Genomic DNA, 13,189 nt, shown 5'->3' with positions numbered 1-13,189 from the left:
GTTTAAAAATACAAACGATATTTTCATCTTCCTTTTCAATGGGATTAAAATGTAACAAATTTATTTCTTTCCGATTTCAAGTCTTTCCGATAGCGCTTTGAGACTCAGCTCCGTGGACTCGTGTATCTCTGTCGCCACCCAGTGGACATTTCTCGGAAGTGTCACCGCCCGCCGGAATTCGGAAAAGTCCCGGGACTGAAGCTGTGTGACTGGACAAGAGCCTGTCTCCCGCCTCCTGCTGAAATCTCAGCGCCGATTGGACAAAAGCTGCTCACAGTCCGGATCCAGTGGAAGGCCGATCCACTCCGGGTTTTCCGTAGCCGGCAGTCCGGATCCAGTTGAAGGCCGATCCACTCCGGGTTTTCCGTAGCCGGAAGTCCGGATCCGGTGGAAGGCTGATCCACTCCGGGTTTTCCGTAGCCGGAAGTCCGGATCCGGTGGAAGGCCGATCCACTCCGGGTTTTCCGTAGCCGGAAGTCCGGGTCCGGTGGAAAGGCCGATCCACTCCGGGTTTTCCGTAGCCGGAAGTCCGGATCCGGTGGAAGGTCGATCCACTCCGGGTTTTCCGTAGCCGGAAGTCCGGGTCCGGTGGAAAGGCTGATCCACTCCGGGTTTTCCGTAGCCGGAAGTCCGGATCCTTTACGATGCACGCCAGACTACGTTACAGATCACCGGATTACATTACACAGGCAAATAAAGATAAGGTACGCACAGCTTTCATGTTGTGATACTTAGACATGGTTTGGAGACGTTCCCTCGTGTGTATTTTGAATTATTCAAATGCGTGTCGCTTCAATTTGGAAGCGCATCATTTCAGTGCATGAGTTTACCTGTTATATTGGGCGAGATTTCACACGGATAATCAAACAAGAACGAGTTTGCCCTGGAATCCAGTCCACTGCCCAACCTGAAAGTCAGAGCATGAGAACGGACGGATTGTATGGCGATTGTGGTGTTGCTCGACCACATCAGTTAGGCGAGAAGTACAATCTGCTTCTACGACATACGGTCTAATTATTCAATTTTCGATTATTTCTCATCTTTAGGCTATTTATACATCTAATAACGAGCAAGTATAATGATTAAGCCAATGATACATTATATTTTAGATTCGGTTCAGCAGTATTGAGCAGTAAAATAATATCAATTTGTCTACAGGAAATGTCAGAATTAGAAGCCTTCTTTACACCATTTTGCCGATCTGTTCAGAGTGTTTTAACAACAGAACAAAACAAAAACAAACGTAAGGTTTCTGGGCTGCTTTGAGAAAGACAATTATCATCTATATTACTTTTAAATCTATGCACAATGTGTATCTTTACCGGGTCGATTCAATGTACAATTTTGTACTGACGCCTTAACCTTATTATTCATACAAAATCTGTTTGACAATAGTCATGTTTGATTCCACTCACTTTCCCCAAAGAAGTGCTCAAAAATAGTTTGACAAGATATTGTGAGATTGCGAGAGGGATCTGAAGTATTTATTAGTACAAGTATAACTAAATTGTTTTCCTTGTAGTCTAATAAAGGTTGTAAATTCTTCCATAGTTTCTGATGGTATACTGTTAAGTTTCTTAAAAGCATCAATACCTCTCTAGGAGTAGCTCTGGTTACGACGGATTGTTATCAGACTTATCACAAACATTATATCTATTCATAAAATCTGCTTGATTCTACATTTCATCATCCACACCAGTTAATTTGTTGACCCCGCTTATACTATTTTAAACCCAGTTTTCAAAGCACAGGTTTATTTTTTCTCTGTATTCTAGATGATGTATCTATGGGAGGTATGTTTATCTATAAGAGACCACGTGAGGAGAACTTCTTCATGGAAGCTGGCAAGTTTCAGGGGGGTTTCCAGCATCCAAATGACATTCAAGTAAAAAGTCTATACCCGCTAGTTCCTGAATGATTAAATTAGGGAAACATACACCACCTACTTTGCTTAATTTTGTAAATAATACTCTGTCGGTATCGGTATTAGATGCTCTAAACCCTGTAGCATTTAGGCCTCCTTCTGCCCGTGTTTGAGAAATAACAACCATGAATAAAGTTTTTTTTATTATTTTACTAAGGTAGAGAACATCAAATCACAAAATCACCTTTTTGAAAATCTTAATACCAAGATATTTAATCACATCTTTTACATGTATATTACGTACGGAGCAGACACTTTCCAACAGCCACCAGTTCACTTTTCTGATATGTAAAGAAAGACCAGATACAGAGGAAATGACTTGTAAACGCATTTAATTGCTTTGTCCACCTCTGTGTGCTTTCTCAGAGAGAGAGTTGTATCCTCAGCCAATTGGGAACACCTGTAATCTCTTTATCCTGTACTTGAATACCCTGAAACTATTTGTTATAGGGGTGTAAGCAGTGGGAAGAGGAGTGGGCTCGTGTCGAATTGCCTTACCCGTTCCCAATCTGCAGGAGGTCCCACGACAGCAGGTAGCTGCTCCGGTCGCTGGAGCTCAGTTCGCTGTCGAGGGAGGACGAGGGCTCTGGCTCGGGGGAATCACGGCTCCACAGCTCCTACCTGTTGCAGAGTGTTTCTGCCCTCCCGATGGCCTCTGTGTTTTAGAAGGATCTGTCTCTTTTCGCTTGCTTACACCACAGGTTTCATCGACGATAGTGTGCATCCTGAAGCAGTGAGTTATCGGTCTTATTTCTACTGAGAAACAGTTCAAGCACTCACAAAACAATAACCAGGAGACGGTGTATGAAAAAGAATTGTAAAACTTGCAGAGAAGATTTGAATAGACAGTGGACGTCACACTGCGTGCTTGAATATCAAAGATTCAATTCATTCTTTCCTGTAGGTTAACTTCCTGTTTGACATTGTTCCGCTGTCACTTCTTCACAAACTCATAACTCGCCGTGTTCAATTTTGTGTTGAGTTACAGGAACCTCAGCATCAGATGAAATCCTCTTCAGCGCCCCAGGGAGACTGGGGGACTTGCCAGATTTTCAGCTTTATCACTGGGTCCTTCGGCTCAGGGCTGTTGAGCAAAGTGCTCCCCTCTGCTGGAGAGCCACAGGGGCACTACAGAGCGGCCTCGTGTTCCCTGCTCCTGTCCGTGCCTGTGGACGGCCAGTGTGACCGCGCGCGAGACAAAGTAGTGCATTCGTGGTGTAAATACAGAATGTTCACTAGCTGACTGAGGAACGTTACAGAGACGGGAGTATACGTTCTGAAATAATGTGAACCACTGTTACTACACTCAGACAGACTACTTAAAAATCATGTGGCTTTTTAAGGTCGTTTTGTCTGCCTAAAGTACGTTAGATTTGTCACAGCAAAGAGTTTGAATACTTACAGAATGCAGCAGCTAGAATTGTTACTTGGAGCAGAAAGAATGACCACATAACCCCCATACTTCTCTCTCTTCATTGGCTTCCTCTCGGGTACAGGGCGGACTTCAAACTCCTTCTACTTACTTACAAGGCTCTCAGAGGTCAGGCACCTGTCCTGCCTCGCAGGGATGCTGCAGAGGAGAAATACTGTACACAGCATAGTTTCAGAGGCCTGTCTGTCCTGGGCTGGGCACCATGTGAGTTGAATGCTGCATCAGTGCCATGGATCCAAGAGGGGCATCATGGATACAGCTGTCGTTTAGGAGGATTCTGCTGGTCTGCAGAGACCTGCATGGGGTACTGACATACAGACGACATGATGGATGGATGGATTAATACCCGCATTCATTTCTTTCTTTTTTTTTAATGATATAATGTTAGCATGCCCAAAGGGGTTGGGCAGCCAGTTGACCTTGGACCCCTAGAGGATTTTATTCTCCTTACTGAGGAGTCTTTGGTTCCTTTCCTCCATTGTCTTCAGTTCTGTATTCACAAAATGTATATTTACCTGCATTGTTAAGCGCCCTGGGGCAACCTTGTTGTGAAAGGCGCTATATGAAAATAAATTGAATTGAATTGAATGAGAGAGTCACAGCTTTTCCAGTTTCCTCTCCTATTATCTTCTTTATCTGCACTCTAAAACACAGTGAAACCTTGAACCTTTCAACTGGACCACTGCCGTTCTACATCACAATGACTTTAACTAGGACGGAGACTTGAATGGGATGAAAAAGGAAAAGGCATTATTTGCAGGAAGAAATTAAACTGTTCCACCTGATCACTTGCTAAACAAAGTGATTCACTGGAGTGGAGGCGGTGAAAGCTTTGTGAATCAACTTACAAAAGGAAACGTAAGAAACGTAGCTCCCATATTTAACCCTTGAAAAATCTATGAGTGTCATGTAGAGGTGAAAGTATTGTTCAATTATTCTAATAAAGCTCACTCAACTAAGACCCAGAAAAGTACCAGAGTATTCTCACCTAAGAGGAAATACTAACAAGTAGGATGTTAAAATGAAAAGCATTAAAAACTGAATGATCTTCAGTAGCTGAAATGATTATTGAGCTGTGGGTCACAGTGCTCCTGAAAAAAAATCAAATTTCAGCAGACACCCAAGGTGAGCACCATGCTGAGCCAGTGTACAAGTGTATGAATCACAGTTTCAAGGAGCTTTTTTCAGTTTCGTTCCACTGATCGGCCAACACGGGGGGAACTTCAGTCTTACTCGCCCTATTGCATTAAGAAACTGTACAACATTCTCCAATAAGAACTTGCGACCTCACCTAACGAAAAGCAATTTGCGTAGCAGGGAAAGACTGGACTCCCACTGGGGATTTTTGTTTTTCATCCCGATGGTGATGTGCACTATATAGAACGTTGCTGGACCCATGTGCAATTGGTGTCATTTCTAATCTAGAGGTCAAAGCTGTGAAACTTTCAAAGAGATGGAAGATCTCTTGCGAGACACCAATTCACAGAAGGGGCTAATGAAATCTTTGCTTGAAGTCTCATTGTGCTGCACTATTTCATTTTTCAGTGGGCACGACTCACAGGCATCTAAAATCATCTCAGTGACGGACTAAACAGGCCTCTCGCAAAGACTCGGGAACGGACACAGACCTTATCATCTCTGCTCCTCGGGAAGCGTGCAGAGATCACATTAGATGTGTTGCTCAAGCTCTTTATTGTCACGTACAGTAAACCCAGCAGTGTGGTCAGTGCGGGATGTGTTCTGTCCTGATGGCAGGGTCGGCAGCCAGAGGAGACCTGAAACACAAGACGGAGAGGTAAGACATTGATTCCGACAGAGAGAGCTTTCACACCGGATTACTGACAAGAGGAGCAATAAGAGAAGAGTTGTAAAGACACGCCGAAGAGAATATTCTCATCTAAGAGGAAATATTAACAAGTAGGATGTTAAAATGAAAAGCATTAAAAACTGCATGATCTGCAGTAGCGAAATGATTACTGAGCTCTGGGTCACGGACAGCAGGGGAGTGAATGAGTTGTTTATTTTGTTTCCTGTGAATTATGTAGAATTCACAACGTGTTCCATTTGTACAGGAAAACCATTGAGAGCAGATTCACTTCTTCTGCGCCAGAATGAATGATTTCCATCTTCACTCTAGGGTACTGTACTTTATAGCACTGTATTGTATTCTGCATATATGTCTGTTATGTATACATTTTCTTTCTCACTTTGTCTCTCTGTCCATTTGTATCAGTTTGTTGGAGAGCACCATCACACCAGCATCACAACATTTATTCTACTGCCTTATTAAGCAAATGTCTCTACTAAATTCATTTTATATATAAAACGTTTTTTGACATGATATACACAAATGGCTAATTATACTTTCTGATTATATTTCCATCTTAGAAATGAAGCATTTCTCTCCTGCAGTTTGAGGTTGTTAAATAGAAAACTGGATCACTCCAGGGCCGAATCTTCTCCCTCTCTTACACTCTCTTACATTCGTTCACGAATGATCACAAGAGCAAACACACAGACTGGCTTCTCACAAAGTGTGTCGATGACACAGTCCCGGTCAGCTTACTAAAGGACCCAGAAAATCACCACGGGCCAGTCTGAACAGTTTCACGGAATAGTCTGTTGACTTCTCTTTGATGTTTCATGTTACAAGAGCAAAACAATACTCACTGATTTGAGGATAATTGCACCATCCCTCCAGCCTACTGAAATGAACCGTCAGACTGCAGAAGCTGTCAGTGACTACAGGTCCTTGGGACTGGTCAGAGAAACCTGAGATGAGACAAACGTTGTGAGACCATTTATAAGCTTGTGACCTCAAATTAAACGGAAGTCAGACATTTTCAAAGGGGGCAACACTGCGGCACAGTGGTTAGCATCGCTGCCTCATAGCACCGGGGCCCTGGGTTTGATTCCAGGGGTGCTGTCTGTGTGGAGTCTGCATGTTTGTTCGCGCTGCAGGGGACACCTCACCCCCACAGGGCACACAGACACAAACTCACACCACAGCCCATTTTTCCACAACACAATCAACCCGCCAGTATCAGTTTGTGTTCAGTGCCGGGGAGGTGCCTTGTCCTTGCAGAACAAAAACAAGGTGATCAGGACTGACGGCAAGATTCAGGTATTCAAGTACCCAGTAAATCCAGGGCTCAAATGGGGGAACTGTTTCACGAGCTACACAACATCCTCACACACGATGACAGAGCCTTGGAAAGCCGTGTGGAGAGTGAGGTGCTCGTACCCAGCCGGAGTTAAAAGACCACGCATTGAGCAGAGCAACTGAGCAAAAGCACACTATCGATCTACCCAACCCAGAAAAGCACACATCTCTGTGATACAGAGGCTAAGGCAACATGTGAGTAAAGGATTTTGAATCAGCAATTGTGCTGATGAGCCAGTCAGCAATTTTTCAGAAACAGCAAACATGTCGTCAGTCTCCAGGAGCTGCAGAAGATTGTGAGATATAAAAGAGTGAAACCAGGGCAGGAGAAACTGATTCCTCGTGTAGGAAGCTGAGGAAAAAGATGCACACCCTGCAGACTGAAAGGAAGACAGCACAAACTATCGGTAATGTCAGCCTAGAAGAAAGTGTAGTGCAGTGTGTTGCAACTAAGTTTTTGTTCAATATTTGTTTTGTCTGAAAGAGACTATTTTGATCAGATACATGCAATACTATTTCTTTCTCATTCTCTGTCTTTTTATGTCTTATTTGGATCACACCATAAAGTTCATAACCCAGCCAGTTGCTTTGGCTCTGAAAGCATCCCTCAGCAGGGACAGCCCTGATCCCCAAACACAGGGCTGCCCTTCCCACTGCCCGTCTGCTCTCTGCCCAGTGGAAGTAGCGTTTCTGCCCCGCAGCTGTGTGAGAGAAGATGACCTGAGAGCACTAACCCACCTCTGGAGAGGGAAGAGTCTCAGCTGGAAGGGAGGAGGAGCTGCCGGGCTGCCGCAGACAAGGCGCCGCTGAAATGATAGAGAAATCTTTTAGAATCAAACGTCACCTGGCTCAGTGTTTAAGCTGTAGTACATGATCACATTATATTATTAAAACATGCAGACTGCCATTTCCATTCTGTACAAACAAAGGGTTTTCCATTGTAGAAAACACCACTGCAAATCCAAAGCGGAGTGCACTGGGACTGCAGTCCAGAGAAACCCATCATGTTACAAGAACTGGAGGCCATTTCACACCAAAACTGTACAATAGGATTCTTTCTGCACACCCAGTACTGGGGGCTGTGTCAGAGGCTCCTCACCGTTCTGTGATGATTTTAGACGTTGAATCGGGCAGGAGGCAGGCGCTCTTCGGGAGCTCTCGTCCCGTGCTATAACTCGGACCACGCGATGGCACAATTGCTTCCTACATACAAACAGAAACTTCAAACAACAAAACCCAACAAGAAATCTGTGCACACTTGGACTCCTGCTGCAGCTGAGGAGCTGTCACGCACACACCTCCTGCGTGGGTAGTGTTGGCCGTAGGACGTGTTGTTCACAGAGAGAAAAAATACACCATAGCAAGTCAGCACTCAAACAAACCAAAAGGCCAGTTTTATTGAAGTTGACGCAGCTGGCCACACAAACACTCACTGGGTCTCTTCACCAGGTATCCACACCGACAGCACCCCAGGAAACCAGACCCATGAGAACAGGGGCAGAGCATGCAGACTCCACACAGACAGCACCCCAGGAACAGGACCCATGAGAACATGGGCAGAGCATGCAGACTCCACACAGACAGCACCCCATGAACAGGACCCATGAGAACACAGGCAGAGCATGCAGACTCCAAACAGACAGCACCCCAGGAAACTGAACCCATGAGAACGGGGAAGAGCATGCAGACTCCACACAGACAGCACCCCAGGACACCAGACCCGTGAGAACAGGGGCAGAGCATGCAGACTCCACACAGACAGCACCCCAGGACACCAGACCCATGAGAACAGGGGCAGAGCATGCAGACTCCACACAGACAGTACCCCAGGAAACCGAACCCATGAGAACAGGGGAAGAGCATGCAGACTCCACAAAGACAGCACCCCAGGAAACCAGACCCATGAGAACAGGGGCAGAGCATGCAGACTCCACACAGACAGCACCCCAGGAACAGGACCCATGAGAACAGGGGGCAGAGCATCCAGACTCTACACAGACAGCACCCCAGGAACAGGACCCATGACAACAGGGGCAGAGCATGCAGACTCCACACAGACAGCACCCCAGGAACAGGACCCATGACAACAGGGGCAGAGCATGCAGACTCCACACAGACAGCACCCCAGGAACAGGACCCATGAGAACAGGGGCAGAGCATGCAGACTCCAGACAGACAGCACCCCAGGAACAGGATCCATGAGAACAGGGGCAGAGCATGCAGACTCCACACAGACAGCACCCCAGGAAACTGAACCCATGAGAACAGGGGCAGGGCATGCAGACTCCATACAGACAGCACCCCAGGAAACCAGACCCATGAGAACAGGGGCAGAGCATGCAGACTTCACACAGACAGCACCCCAGGAAACCAGACCCATGAGAACAGGGGCAGAGCATGCAGACTCCACACAGACAGCAGCCCAGGTAACACACCCCAGCAGGAGGAGGCGCCAACAGACTCGCTCATGGTGCAGTGAGCCCAGCGGTGTGAGGCTGGTGTCCAGCGCTGATGTGTCCCTGATAGTCCTGTCCCACAGCCTGCGAGTCACCGTTTCTTCCACAAAATACTCCAGCCAGCGCTTTTTAGACTCAAGTTTCTTAAGTTTCTGTTTTTCTCGCAGATTAGATTAAAAAAGCCGCCTGTTGACCTGCTGGAGGTCAGACCCGCTCCGGCAACAACTACTGCAGCTCCGTTGCCCCGGCAACCACGTTTTATTTAACAAAGTAAAATAAACACAGGAGAAAAGTTTGCAAACAAGACAAGAGAGCTCAGAAACCCACAGACACGACGGCAGTGGGTTTTGTTTCTGTGTCGAGTTGATAAACCAGGCAGGACGAGCGCTGCAAACACACTAGAGTACACATAACACAATCAGGGGTACACAAGAGTCCCGCTCTTTACACAAACAGGTTCAACAGGTCAATAAAGAGCAGGTCGGCACAGCTGTCATGATGTCTCATTTACAAAGAGTCTGAAGATTTGCTCGTCTCTTCCCAGAGCAGCTTCACTCCGGAGAGCAAGGAACAGCTCCTGCCGAGTCCGTCTTGTAAGACAGACATAGAAATCCGCGACACGACAAATACGCTGAAATTGTATAATTAATTTAAGTTCTATTAAAAATGTGAGAAATAATAAAGCACGGAAAACATAGGATATATGTAAAAAATACAAGTTAATCATAAAACTTACCTATTACCTCTGGCGGTTAATTGTTTATTTTTCTGTTTGTGTTTGTTTACTTATACCTAATTTGATCCTCTGATTGAATTTGTATTTGTAAATTATTTACAAGTTTAATAAAAAAAAATTCTGATGCTCAATCAAATCTGCGGAACGCGTGGGCTGCGCACGTGTTCTGTAGTGCGCTATAGAGCACTAGAGAGACTACATTTCCCACAAGCCCTGTGGGCGACTTCCTTTTGACGTAATCGATTCGCGTCTTTTTTCTTTTTAATTATAACAACAATACATGCCATAAAAACAAGAATACATATAACATAGAGTATAGTCAGGGGTACATACAATAATACATGTACATGTTATGCAAAAAGATTAAACAAGTAATCTTGTTTAATAGTAAACAAAAGCAGATAAGGTCCGTACATGTTTCAAATTGTCTGTACAAACGCATTTACATCCGTTTTAAAGTGTTCAAACATGGGTCTCCTCTCACAGCATTTCGTTAATTATTATATCGTGGAAGTATCATTTTTTTTAAATACAAACGATATTTTCATATTACTTTCAATGGGTTTAAATGTAGCATGATTTTACTTCTTTAAAAGTAATGTCAATATTAGTTTCCTTCTTTACATTAGCTTTCAGAGTTGCTGTCACAAAAGTCACAGTTACCATCTGTTTTGATTTTCAATCTCTGCACAACGAGGATCTGTAAGGAGGCGCTTTAAGATTCGCCGCCATAGACTCGTGTATCTCTGTCGCCGCCCAGTGGACATTTCTCAGAAGTGCAGTTCTTTTTAACTCATGTAGCAATAAAAATAAATACGACACAAAACAAGAGTATATATAGCAAATCAATAATGTCATCAGGGGTACATAGTATAATATATTTACACTTCTGAAAAAGAAATTCAATATCTGCACAACAAGTCTTCGACAGCGCTTTGAGACTCACCGCCATAGACTCGTGTATCTCTGTTGCCGCCCAGTGGACATTTCTCGGAAGTGTCACCGCCCTCCGTAATTAGGTAAAGTCCCGGAATTGTAATTGTGATTGGACGAAAGCCGTACCTACCCCGCCTCCTGCCGAAATCTCAGCGCTGATTGGTTCTGAGCCGAGTCACTCAACTTGAGGGCGGTAATTCCGTGGAAGAACAGGAAAGTCCGTGGTGATTGGCTAGAAGCGGTGTCACTCACAAAAACCAAAAGGAAATCCCGCCTTTTCTAGCCAACGGCGGTGATTGGACAAGCCCTGTGCCGCTCATTTGACGTCACTTAACTGCGACGAAACCGGATCTGATGTGTGTTTAGCGCGACAGCTGGTCCGTCGCCCGAGGTCGGTGTGTAGCCGCGGCCCAGGATGCTGTGGTTCCGCTCTCTGCTTGTTAAGCACTGCGGACTCCTGGAAAACCGTATTGCAGGGCAGAGAGTTATTGAAATCCAGACGTCGCTGGAGAGTTTGTTTACTGACGAGTCACCTCACGTTGCTGATTAATTCGACCTCCTTGTGTTTTCTCTGCTTTAACAAATAGTAAAAATGCTATTCAATGCACACAAGAGTACATCACAGATCACCGGGGTACATTATACAAGCCAATAAAGATAAGGTCTACTTATCTTTAAGGTCCGGTTTCCTGGGGTACTTGCTTACCCCTTGATCGCAACAACTTTTACAGCTCCGTTGCCACGGCAACCACGTTTTATTGACAAAGTAAAATAAACACAGAAGAAAAGTTTGCAAACAAGACGGGAGCTAAGGAACCCGAGGACAGTGGGTTTGCTTTATGTGCCGGGTCGATAAACCAGCGCTGCAGACACGTGAAATAAAAGAAAACATACACTCAAGGGAACACATAAGAGAGACATACAAATACAAGACACGATCAATACGCTGAAATTGTATTAATATTGTGCGTTACAATATAATTAATTCTACTGTTCAATCAAATCAGCGAAACACATGGGCAGGGCAGCCCAGTGAACTACAGAGACTACATTACCCATAAGCTCTGTGTGCGACAACATTTTGACGTAATCGACTCGCGTCTTTTGTATTCTTTTTTTTAAAGATTTTTTTATTAAATTTGTAAAGCATTTACAAATACAAATACAATCAGAGGATCAAATTAGGTACAAGAGGACAAACACAAACAGAAAAATAAACAGTTAACCGCTGTTTATTTATTAATAATAAATAAACCGAATTTATTATTTCTCACATTTTTAATAGAATTTAAATAGCGTTTCAGCTCCACCTCAAAAGAACTAAAAAGGGGAGTATTATTAGACCATTTGGATTTATGGATGTAAAATTTACCAAGAATGATTAATAAATTGACTATAAATAAATGCTCTTTTTCCAAATTTTCTACTAAACAGTACAATAAAATGTCAAAATCATTCAATCTAAAAAACACCTTTAACTGCCTGCAAACAAAACTCTGTAAATCCGTCCAAAACAACTTCACAAACCTACACCTAACAAATAAATGCACCAAAGATTCCTTTTCCGCCCGACAAAAAACACACAGATCATCCTGCTCATGCTTAAATTTAAAGAGTACTAATTTCACTGGATAAATGAATGATTTTAAACGATATCTCTTTAACTTTATTTGTAATACAAAATCTATCAGGAATTGTCCAAACTAACTTCCAGTTTATATTTTCAAACATTGCATTCCAAAAAGACAAACAAGAAGGGATAAGATGGGGTTTACAAAGATTTCTAATATGAGTATTGTTACACTTCTTATCCTTTATTTCCACGCCATCCAAGAATAAATCAGTTGTAGGACCCAAAAGGAGGTCAGTCCTATTAACACTTTGATTTGCTTTTAATAAACCCACTACACCTTCCGGAATGGCGTCTTTTGTATTCTTTATGAGACCAAAAACTACAAGAAAACGTAACGTAGCAGTCGTATTGTCAGGGTACATGCAATAATACATGAACATTTTATGGAAAAAAAGATTCAACAAGGTAAATGCAGATAAGGCCCGTCCATGCTTCAACGTTCTTACAACACAGAAACAGACACATTTCAGAAAGACATTCTGAAATAAAATGTCTTTACATCCGTCTTAAACTGTTCAAACACGGTCTCCTCTCACACCATTCCCTTAATAATTATGTTGCGCAAGTATAATAATGTTTTAAAATACAAACGATATTTTCATCTTCCTTTTCAATGGGATTAAAATGTAACAAATGTATTTCTTTCCGATTTCAAGTCTTTCCGATAGCGCTTTGAGACTAAGCTCCGTGGACTCGTGTATCTCTGTCGCCACCCAGTGGACATTTCTCGGAAGTGTCACCGCCCGCTGGAATTCGGAAAAGTCCCGGGACTGAAGCTGTGTGACTGGACAAGAGCCTGTCTCCCGCCTCCTGCTGAAATCTCAGCGCCGATTGGACAAAAGCTGCTCACAGTCCGGATCCAGTGGAAGGCCGATCCACTCCGGGTTTTCCGTAGCCGGCAGTCCGGAT

General features: G+C 43.9%; 1 long non-coding RNA gene across 1 annotated transcript; it reads right to left on the bottom strand.

Moving 5' to 3' along the window:
- Positions 1-5,029: 5,029 nt before the first annotated feature.
- On the bottom strand, positions 5,030-11,661 carry LOC138224271 (uncharacterized). Its single transcript, XR_011182689.1, has 5 exons — positions 9,712-11,661; positions 7,619-7,722; positions 7,258-7,325; positions 6,027-6,128; positions 5,030-5,131 (listed from the first exon to the last, which is right to left on the bottom strand). It is a non-coding gene; the product is annotated as an uncharacterized lncRNA (long non-coding RNA).
- Between the last annotated feature and the right edge of the window lie 1,528 nt (positions 11,662-13,189).

The sequence above is a fragment of the Lepisosteus oculatus genome, chromosome 19 (genome assembly GCF_040954835.1).
Source record: "Lepisosteus oculatus isolate fLepOcu1 chromosome 19, fLepOcu1.hap2, whole genome shotgun sequence".
NCBI classification, from domain to species: domain Eukaryota; kingdom Metazoa; phylum Chordata; class Actinopteri; order Semionotiformes; family Lepisosteidae; genus Lepisosteus; species Lepisosteus oculatus.
Note: the sequence above shows the minus strand (reverse complement) of the source record. Positions and strands in the feature narration are given on the sequence as shown.